General features: G+C 39.2%; 1 pseudogene across 1 annotated transcript; it reads right to left on the bottom strand.

Moving 5' to 3' along the window:
* Positions 1 to 8,248: 8,248 nt before the first annotated feature.
* Positions 8,249 to 9,641, bottom strand: LOC147733437 (uncharacterized; annotated as a pseudogene). The gene has a single exon (XR_015308436.1). The product of XR_015308436.1 is annotated as an uncharacterized LOC147733437 (transcript).
* Positions 9,642 to 11,815: the final 2,174 nt, after the last annotated feature.

Below are 11,815 nucleotides of genomic sequence, written 5' to 3'. Positions count from 1 at the left end.
TAACTGCCTATATATTCTAGATTAAACAATCAGAACCTGTACAAAGCATTCTAAAGCATGTGACACCCTGGCAACAAGCTGCAATAGCAGGATGCCACACTTTGTCTCTTTTACTCTTGAATCTTTGAAAACTTTATCTTTTATTTCTTCCATTTCTATCTCATTCTTTTCTCTTATCCTTGCCAATCTTTCTTCATTTCTTTTCTTCATCAAGTTTCTAAAATGTCTTCTACCTTTGTATATACAACATAACCTTATAAAGAAGATCATTATCACTATAACGGTTATTGGAATTAGTATCTTACCTATAATTGAACTACCTATTTCTTGAACCCAATGTTTAATCGCTGAGAAACGTTTACCCAATTTTTCAAGTACACCTTCAACCTCCAGTGGCTCAATTTCCTTATGCAAATCTGTAATATTTATAATATACTTCTCAATATTCTGACTTTTAACTGGAATATAAGTACAACAATGTTGGACTTTCAAAATTCCACAGACTCCTCCCTCTTTTGCTAAAATTATATGAAGGGCAAGTCGGTTTTGCATAACCATAGCTCTCATAGCAATCATTTCAGTGTCTACCATCAGGAATCCTCCTGCTGTATTAGTTGACAATTTATCAACAATTGTGGACAATTTTCTGATTCTATTTGCATTGAACAAAATTCCCAATGCTGGTATCAGTGCTCCTAATACATCACTTATTATTTCTAACACAGTCTCTCTTCTTTTTCTACTTAGAACGTTACCAATTTCATGCTTTCCATTAGTACCTCTATCTACATGGAAAATTTTAGGAAAGACCAAACCTGCATAACATGTCCCATACCAGTGGTCAGGCAACCTATAATAAGCTTTATTCCCACATATAAAATACATTTCAGGAAAAACAGGATCATTTCCTCCTTTAAATCCCCAACCTCCTAAAATTCTATAGGTGTCTTCACATTGACTCGCACCCACAAAATAATTGTCATTCATCGAATTATCTCTTCTGATACAAAAGTTTCCCAACATTGGTGCATCTATATTTATTGCCACATTTACATTTTTATCTTCAATATTCTCATCAATAAATGTATAATACTTTGACTTTGCATGTCTCATTTTTTCTTTTCTTTTATATGCAATTCTCCTTTCCTCAACCATGTTTAAGAATGTCTTCTCTTCAACTCTCATTTTACATGTCAAATTATTATTAAATGCACATTCGTGCGTTATCCCATCTACTTCCAGAAAATATTCTCCCATCACTTCTGCATGTCTCTTTTTATTTAGTGTGGCATCAATCTTCAATTTTGCAAATATCTCATCCACATTTGAATATTGATACTCCAATTTACCAGTCTGATAAAACAAACTTGAGATTACACTACAGGTAACTCCATAAGTAAGAGGAAGGTGGTGATAGGTCACACCTTCTGACACTGACGCTGGTAATTTCACACATACATAGCAGTCATCTACATTCATAGTTTTAATATATTCAAGCAGTAATTTCGAAAAACTGTTTCTACTAAAATCTCTAATTGATCAATCTTGATGCAATTCTGGATCGTATACATGAGTCTCAGGTATCTTTTCTTTCTCAACTTGCTTACTTGAGCTTGCATTCGGTTTTAATTTTGTCAAATTAGTTTGGAAAGGAATCACAATAGCTAATATTGTCCATATTACTACTAACAAACTCATACAAATAGTAAAACACCTACACCATTTTCTAAAAATAGAACATTTTGTACGATGGTTATTCATTGCCATTTTCCCTAACAGTGTTTCTTCGACCTTATGTCACCTATAAGTTTCACACTACTCAGCACACTAACAAGTTTTCTTCGACCTTGTGTCAGTTCTATTCTAAACTAAGTTATAATTAAGTTTTCTAACAAGTTTTCTTCGACCTTGTGTCAACTCTGACCCTTTCTATATTTACAATTCCGTCTCACAGGACTTCAGACTTTTTACTTTAATATCATATACTTTGAGCACCTAATTTTTATCTCTTAATGAACCCTTTTACTCACTTTTCCCAATTGGCGTTGGGTCGTACAGATTTTCTTGACTACTATTTACTTCAACAATTGGTGGCAGGACAATGTATGTCCATTCAGGTGATTTGTACTTCTGATTTGGACGTCTCACTCTTTTTGGCCTTTGAATAGTCTCTATTTTCTTTCCCAGTGTTTCTTTTTGACTTGTGATCTCGTTCACTTGGTCTTCTTGCTATTTTGCTGTATTCACTTTTTTGAATTTCAATCCTCCAGCTCCTTTAGGCCAATTGTCTCCTTTGCAGACTTTCTTAGTCTTCGGCTCAGTTATATTATGCTCCACTCTCCAAGTTCTTTTTCTTGTGCTTTTTCTTAATGGAGACTCGTCTGCACTGTCATCAGTTTCACTTTCAGTGTCTTCTACTGTATCATTAATTATGATTTTCACAATGTCTTGATCTTCATTAGATTTTGTTTTCTCCACTGTTACTCTGTTAGGAACACCTTCATAACTGGTACTTGGAATCTCATTTTCATCATGAGTTACTTCATCTTCCCATGTTTCAGGATTTTCGTTCCTGCTTCCGGAGTCTTCAGTTTGCGGTTCAGTTTTCTCATCTTCAGCAACTTTCTTTTCACTTTCTGTTGCGTCTTTACTGGTGCCCGCTTCTACCAATTCTCGATCTTCAAATTGATCTTCTGAATCTGGTATTTCAACAATCTCCCTGTCACCTTCACCTTCAGACGCAGAACTGGTTTCTGATACTTCCAGATATCGACATTCTTGTCGATCTTCAGTATCTGGATCCTTGTCTGGTTCACCTTCAGAATCAGAGTCCGTTGTACTTTCACCGTCGTATGGGTATTCAGGTTCTGGCACACGGATTGTGTGACTCGCATGAACCCACCTCTTCAATCCAGCACACTCAACAGCAGTGTTACTGATCAAGATTACCTGACGTGGTCTTTGCCATCTTGGTACCAAACAATTCCTTCTGCGATGAACTTTCACTCTTACCCAATCCCCAGGGTCTAGATCATGAGCTGGAGTTTTCTCTTTGGAATTTGATTCAGTTCCCACCTGGTGGAGCACAGAAGTTACCACATAAGACAGGTTTTTGCAGTAATCCAGTATGATGTCATCATTTATAGCTAGCAACCTATTAACTGGTACAAAAGCCTGCCTCATCACTCTACCCATCAGGATTTCGTGAGGGCTTAATCCAGTTTTTCTGTCAGTTATGCTTCTTAATGTCATCAACACAAGTGGCAAGGCATCAGGCCACTTCATTCCTGTTGCTAGACACATTTTTGCAATTCTGTTTTTAATCGTGCCATTTACCTGTTCAACTACTCCTGAAGTCTCAGGTCTATATGCATAATGTAGCTTCTGGCGAATGTCCAGAGCTTCACAAATCATCTGCATTAACTCATTTTGAAAATGCGGGCCTCTGTCTGATTCAATCCTGACTGGGAACCTAAACTGTGGTATTATTTCACGTAACAACAGTTTAGCAACAGTTATTCCATCATTCCTTCTCGTGGGGAAAGCTTCTACCCATCGAGAGAACAGAGAGATTATTACAAGAATGTATCTGAGTCTATTGCAGGGAGGTAATTCAACAAAATCCATCTGAACTCTTGTAAATGGTCCACCATCCCGTCCTATGGTTCCCAAACTTACAACAGTCTTTCTGTTTGGATTAAATTGCTGGCAGACCAAACATCTTTGACACAAACTCTCAGCTATCATTCTGAATTTTGGATTATACCAAGTCTGCCTAAAGAGACGGATCATGGTGTCTCTACCAATGTGTGCTTGACCATGGTACATTCGCGCCATATCTGAAATCATGCTATCAGGCATTACTGGTCTTTCATCTTTGTAAATCCAAATTTCATCTTCCTCTCTTTGTCTGCAACCTGATTTTAACCAAATATCTTTTTCCTCTGTTCCTGCCTCTTCCTGCATCTGCTTCACTTCCTGCCAAGTTTCTACTACAGTGGCTAGCATTAAAGGACTTGGAACATGTTCTTCAGTTTTCTCCCAATTGATTGAAATTTGGTTTTTAGCACAATACTTTGCAATTGCATCAGCATAACTATTACCTCTGGTGATATAATCTTCACCTTTCTTGTGAGCTGAACATTTTACCACAGCCAATTCTTCAGGCAGCTGTATCACATCAATCAATGTTTTCACAAACTCAGCATTTCGAATAGGTGTTCCTGCAGAAGTCAAATAACCTCTTTGGAACCAAAGCTGTCCATAATCATGAACAACTCCATAACCATATTGACTATCAGTCACTATGGTTACTTTCACCTCTTTTCCCACACAACTCACATGCTCGTATCAAAGCAATCAACTCCGCTATTTGAGCAGAATGAATTCCTTTCAGACAAGATGCTTCCAACACTTCTGCCACTGTGCAAACAGCATATGCAGCGCTTAGAACACCACTCTCAGTTCTCAAACATGATCCATCTATAAACATTACAAAATCTGATTCGAGCAAAGGTTCATCCTTAATATCTGGGCGAGGTTTTGTGCAATATTCTAGAACATCCAAACACTTGTGATCAAGCTCACCTTTTACTTCTGCTTCAACTGTATCCGGTAACAGTGTTGATGGGTTGACATTCACACACCTTACATTTGTCACATTTTCAGCTCCCAAAATTATTTTCTCATATCGTGTCATTCTACTGTTTGTCATGTACTGGGTCTTTGCTCTTGTGAGGAGAATTTAGATTTTTCACAGCCTGCTGGGCAGAAAATCTGGATTTTATTAAAGACACGGAGGCTAAGATTATGCAATCTCCTTTATTGCATAGCTCACAGCAGCAACAATGAAAGGTTCTAGAACTATAATAAACATTCCAGATAGGTATATAGTCCATGTGCACGCAGTGGTCTTCCTTCTTTGTTGCTGCTGCTCACAAGATAAGTACCTTACTTTACTTTGAGCTCTCCAATGCGTTGACTATGCTCTTAAGTATGATTTATTTTCAGCTGTGGGAGGTTTATACTAAATGTGTGTCCCACTTACCCCTCCCCACAGCACTGGGTCTTTGCTCTTGTGAGGAGAATCTCCACTGAATGAGGTACATAAACTCTCACAGGAAATCCCATCACAATTCCTTCACTTTGCTCCAGACTTACCCTGGTTGCTGCTACTGCTTTCAGACATCCTGGCAAAGCTTTTGCAACAGGGTCCAAAACAGCTGAGAAATATGCAATTGGCTTTCTCATTCTTCCATGTCTCTGAATTATTACTGATAGAGCACATCCCTCTCGCTCACTGCAGTACAGTTCAAATTCTTTTTCATAATCGAGCATTCTTAAAGCTGGCGCTTCACACAGTTTAGTTTTGAGTTGTTCAAATGCTTCCATCTCTGTTTTGGTTAGCACAATAGGGTCTCTAATGTCTGCTTTTGTCAGTCTCTGCAATGGTTTAGCAATCAATGAAAATCCACTTATCCACTGTCTGCAATATCCTACCATTCCCAGGAACATTCTTACCTGTCTTTGAGTCTTAGGTGGCTGCATTCCCTGTATCATTTTAATCCTTTCAATTGTGACCTGTCTGATTCCTTTGGCAATCTTGTGACCTAAATATTGTACCTCTTTCTGACAGAACTGTAATTTTGATGGAGACACCTTATGTCCCTCTTCAGCCAAATGATTCAACAATGCCACAGTGTCAATCACACAGGCATCCTTTGTTTTTGATGCTACTAATAAGTCATCAATGTACTGTACCAACACAGATTCTCCAGGCATGCTCAAACTTTCTAATGACTTCTTCAGTAACTGATTAAAAATCGATGGACTCTCAGTACCCTTGTGGAATTCTACTCCATGCTAGGATACGGTCGTGGAATCGGAATGCAAAAATTGGTTGGCTTTCTGGATTCAATGGAACGGTAAAGAACGCATTGCACAAATCGATCACTGTGTACCATTCTGCATCATGTGGTATTGTGTACAGAATCACTGCTGGATTCGGAACGATTGGACAACATGGAACAACAATTGCAGAATTCTCATCAGGGCAGACTGGATCTAGTCCATGGGCACTTGTATAAATCCTGCCCACAGTCAGTTCTGGATTAGGGGAAATGTCGTCTAGGTTTGGTGGCCTACGCTGCGTTTTTATGGAAGCTGAGCCACATCTTCGCCACATGGGGTAAATATCGCAATATGTCTAAGACCACTGATCGGATTGGTCTTAGACATATTGCGATATTTACCCAAGTGGTCTTTGGTTGAAGAAATGCGGTCTTAAAATCAGAACCCCCATTGAAGTCACCGCGACTCGGTGTCCAAACTATTAACTGCTCCCTGCGTGGCGAAACATGGCCTTATAACAGAACCCCCACTGAGGTCACTGCGGATCGGTGCCCAAAAAATACAGGAACTTCACCCCATGTGGCGAAGATGTGGCTCAGCTTCCATAAAAACGCAGCGTAGGCCACCAAACCTAGACGACATTTCCCCTAATCCAGAACTGACTGTGGGCAGGATTTATACAAGTGCCCATGGACTAGATCCAGTCTGCCCTGATGAGAATTCTGCAAGTTGTTAATCAGGATTCGAAACGCGTCGGCACTCTCTTTCCCTTGTTTGGCCGGTTGGCCATTGTCATTTGTTGTAGAAACGGGCTATGTTCCTGAAATTCAATTGATTAGTTCCTGTTCAGGTCTTGGGAGTTTAACTACTGTAAACGCTGTTTTCCATTTTCTCCCCGGGTTCCTAAATGTTTGTAAGAGCCCCTGTTTCACAAAAGCAAAAAGTTTCTTGGTCCATGTATTTAATGTGATGTGTGTATATGTCAACAAGTCACTGTTTTTCTAATTGTTCACCACATGTTCGGTTCATTGCACATTTGTATTAATTGTTTTGAATTTTTTTATATGGCTCAGACATGAGGTTGATAGTGATCTTAGTTCTGTTTGTTGTGAATTCTTCTTCTGTAAACTGAGTACCAAATTGAAAAACATAAATTGTTTTTTGTAAACTAACAAGTTGTGGTTTACTCGTACATGAACTAGTGTGTACTTTAAGCAGTTTGGAGGCATAGGCAAACATTTCGATTCCCACTGTATGGCAGTGGCGGTTGCGGCACCTGACTTTGCTAATTTGCTATCTGCTGTTGCTGTGGTTGCTGCTGATTTACCACAAACTGCACCTGTGGATTCAATGATGTATTTTCCCCATTAACTCTAGGTGAACATTTACACTCGTGTTTCCAATGCCCTATCTGGCCGCAGTTGAAACATGGCATTTTCTTTTTCAATTCATCAATATTTCCCACTAATTTAGGTTTACCTTTAAACCCACTTTGATTCCCTACATTTTTATTCTCTAACTGGGCTACTTGCTGCTCCGCTACTTTCACTTGTGCCCACATAGCTTTCTCTTTTAATTTCTTCTGTTTAGCATCAATCTCCTCACTACAATATTTTGCTTGTCTCAGTACCTTATCCACTGAACTCGATTGCCAATCCATCATGCTATGTCTAATCATGTCTGAAATTTCTGGTCTCAATCCATACACGAACCTGTACACAAAGTGACTCATGTCCTTCTCATTTAATTCCTCATAACCACTGTATTTTTTAAAGACTAACAACAACCTTTCATAAAATGAATGCACAGTTTCTTTTGGTTCCTGTGTTGTTCTGTCTATCTTCACCCAATCAGTTTCTTTCGGAGGTATTTTGTTTTTCAACCATACTATCACTTGATCATATTTCCTCATCACTTCTGGTGATGGGGCTCCTGTTTTCTCATCTCTGGGAAACTCTTCTCTGGGCCAATCTACAGATATTTTACATTCTGTCCATAAATCAGTTTGTACTACTATGTCAAACAATCCATCCAAATCAATCCACAATACCTTTGACACTTTTACAAATCTGTCAACTTGTCTGTACCACTCTACTGGTTTTTCTCTCAATCTGAGGAAATCATTCGTAAATGACAATATATCCGGTCTGCTCCAAGGCACATGTACATATCCTCCTCCAGGAATTTCTCTCATAGGGAATTCTGTTGCTATTTTTCCCTTTTCTCTGATGGGGAAAGCTAAAGTAGACTTATCACTATTTTCTTCTTTCTTCTTTGCCCATTTGACTCTCCATTTACCTACATCACCTCATTTGCGTAATAATACAATTACATTTTTTATCTGCACTTGTCTTCCAGCAGTATTCATATTCTCAATGTCTTTTTCTGCAAAATCTACTCAATAAGATTTCTGTAATGACTTTATTTTGGAAAAATCTATTCCATTTTCACTTGCCACTTCTTCCAATTGATCATACATTGTCTTTGCTCTCCATGTTATACTTTTACATAAAAACATGAGCTCATCATCCTGGTAATTTTTTTATCTGTCCTTCCCAATTGTTCCAATTATTAATTCCTCCATATCTATTTTTAATTTGGCCACATCCAATACTTTTGATTCCTGCTCTTTTAATTTTAACGTTTTTATCCATTCACTTAATTCTTTATCTGATGGACCCATTGGCGTTTGTGTCAAATCTATCTTGTCTGCACTCCTTTCTGGAGTTGCAGAGTCAGATTCTGCTCCTGTCGGAAATCCACATGTCAAATTTCTGTTATAAGTTAGCTCTGGTGGGTTTACACTCGTATTCTGCCTTATTTCTGACAAATCAGGATAAGTACTTTCTCTCGCTCTCTGTAGGCTTTGTTGTAATGGGATTGTTAGTCTCGGTTCTCTTATTTTCTGATCATCAAATACTGGTATCACAGGTTCTATAGTTACTGGAACAGTTACAGCTTCCATATTTCTGGTTAAATTCTGAACTAACTCATGTGCAGATCGTTCGTATTCAGACATACTTGGCTGCTCATTATTTGGTCTTTCTGGACTCAAAACAATCCTGTGTAAATCATTACTTCGCACAGGTGTACCTGTAATTCTAACTTCTCCTATTGGTGTACTCGGGACATATCTTGTTTCTACTCTTTCAGGAAAATCTCTAAAATTTGATGGCTGTTCTGGTGTTTCATTAACTTTTTCTTCTATCATTGGGGCATTCGGAGTAGTCCGTAAAGGACTTGGGTGGTACGGTGGCGGTCTTCTATTTAATATTTCCTCTAATACAGCATCCTCTGATTCACTGTCACCATAGCCTCGATTCCCTGAATCAATATTCCTTCTTTTCTCTGCACTTTTTCGTCCCTCATATTCTTCAACCAGTCTAACGGGATACATGCCATCACACATATTACTATCGCTCCATCTTCGCATCCTAGTCTCATGTGTCTCTCCCCATAAATCTCTACCTCTACCTCTCGGTCTAAGATGCCTACTCAACCTCTCACTTTCCATTTGATGCATCTCATCTTCCCATTCAGCTAATGCTTCAAACTGAGTTGGTCTAGGTCTCGGTTCAAGTTTCATCATTTTGTCTCTCAAATTCCTCAGAATTGCTACAATAAACGATCCTCCTTCCGGGAAAGCTAACACACCATCATCTCTGGTACACTGTACCCAATTTTCCAACCAAACACACATATGGTAACCATATTTCGACAACATATAGGAAGCAGGCGTTTTCAGTGAAGGAAGTATTTTTCCCTCTCTCGTAACTACCTCTTTGTCTTTTACAAACATGTTTTTCAGCTTTTTAAACCATGAAGATTTCTTCCTGTCATCATTGTAATAGTAGTATGACATTTTCAATAACTTTTCCATCTCTCAAAAAGATCGCGTACTATTCTGTTGCTGATTCCGTAATACCAACCTATCACAGCGCGGTTCGCACTAATGCACCAGTTAGAACACGATACGTCACTATAGTGCTTAACCAATAGCTTCTGCTGCTTTCTGTGATGAACCAATCAGCTCCTACTCTGTCTTGGTTACGCGGACCAATCCCAGCGCGAGACTTTTGACGTCACCAGCGATCCGGCTTCTGCAGCGCCGACTGACCCCTCCTTTACAGGGTATTTTCAAGAAGCCGTATTTACAAGATATTTTACAAAATCAGTTAGTAACTTACACAAAACAATTCCACTAATCTGTTTCGCTAATAAAGTGATAGAATTTTTAATCTCACAAGTATTCTGTAACCGGAGTAGACGACGCTTATCTCCTCAGAATATTTTGGACTCGCCGATAAAGCAACACTGCTGGCTTAACCCTTCTATCAGGCAATAACGATCTCGCTTTTCTTGGAAAGCACATACAATAGTGTCAGTCCCAGAGTTTCGCTTGAACGCGTATTGCAATTACATTTACACACGTTCATACAGAAAACCCTATTCATATATACATGAACTCTGTTTATCAGTAGGCAGCGCGTCCACTAATCCACCACAGAATTCCTCTATTGTTAGCAAAAGAGAGACGCCACTCTCTTTACCCTTCAATCAAGCTCGGGTTAAGACCCATTACTCTCCCAGCAGTAACGTTTAGTCGGGATGCACGGAATGATCCCTATACTTGAAGGATGAAATTTCATAGACTGTCCTCACTATACATTTATCCTTTCACACCTAAGGTCCCTAAACAGTGATATACGGCGATACCACCGCGGTATTAGACAATACCCCTTTTTTGAAACAGACTAATTCACTGTGTGACTACCTTGCCACACTTCCTCCACCTGCAGACGGAGGCACTGGCTTCACCAAACTCTATGAAGCCTTTTCAAAACTTACATATAACATAATACAAACTCAACAGATGTTAGTCATAAGCCTTATATTTCGAAAACTGTATTTGGTACTCTATACATAACCCTAGCTAATTTCCTTAGTAACCACTACTCTGCTACCAAGTTATAACTGCTACAGCGCTGCTCCAGAAATCATCTCTAATCAATACTCACCATTTCCCCTTAAACCTTAGAAACACTCAAATCATGCATCAGTGGGGCCCAGAACACTGCGACTTTACTCTATTCACTTACACTTGGCTTCAAGGCTTTGGTGAACTGCAAATGGAGAAACGCTATAACATTTGGTGGAGTGTTTAAAACTATTTAACTGTTCATTATTTACACCTGCAGATTAAAAACGATTTACCATGATTTTATTCAGATTTAAATTATTCAAACAAACCACCATAGTGGCAATGGATCTACTAGAATGAAAATTAGGCATAGGAAGAATCAAAGACCAGCTTTTACTTCTTCATCTGTCTAATTTTTATTAAAGCAAAACATAATTATGACTGACATTTATGAATTAGTAAATCTTTATTCAGTAAAACGTTAAACTTTATTTCAAGAAATGATCATTTTATTTAGAGCTCAAGAAAATTGCTTTATTTCAGAATTCAGTAAAGTTTAGCAAAGGACAGATAGTTCCAAATTCAATCTCTCCTAGCATCCCTGACTAACACCCTCATCTTATACTAACAGTCCTGCAAAGCAAACAAATAAGAAAATAACAGAGTCTTACATCCAGGAATCGGTCAGAAATCGGGCAGCACCTCCGACGGAAATGGAAAAAGCGACCCCAACCTTACAAATCCAGGGGTTTTTATACACTAAGGGGCCGATTAAGAGGGAACCTCCGCATGGCATGCGGAGTTCCCTCCTGTGCAATTAGGATGTGAACGCCACGCTGGCGGTCACATCCTCTATTTTTAACATTGCAGAGGGTGCGGCTTCAAGCTGCACCCGCAGCAATGTTAAAAATGCACGCATTGCATTTGCATGTAGAAAGTGGCAAGCACCGCGCGGTGCCTGCCGCTTTCTGCATACAAATGCAGGGGGGGTACCGTAGGTACCCCCCACCCCACCTCCACCTAGGGGGCCCGCAACGGGCCCCC

This window comes from Lissotriton vulgaris, chromosome 2_1, assembly GCF_964263255.1.
Source record: "Lissotriton vulgaris chromosome 2_1, aLisVul1.2, whole genome shotgun sequence".
Taxonomy (NCBI): Eukaryota; Metazoa; Chordata; class Amphibia; order Caudata; family Salamandridae; genus Lissotriton; species Lissotriton vulgaris.
Note: the sequence above shows the minus strand (reverse complement) of the source record. Positions and strands in the feature narration are given on the sequence as shown.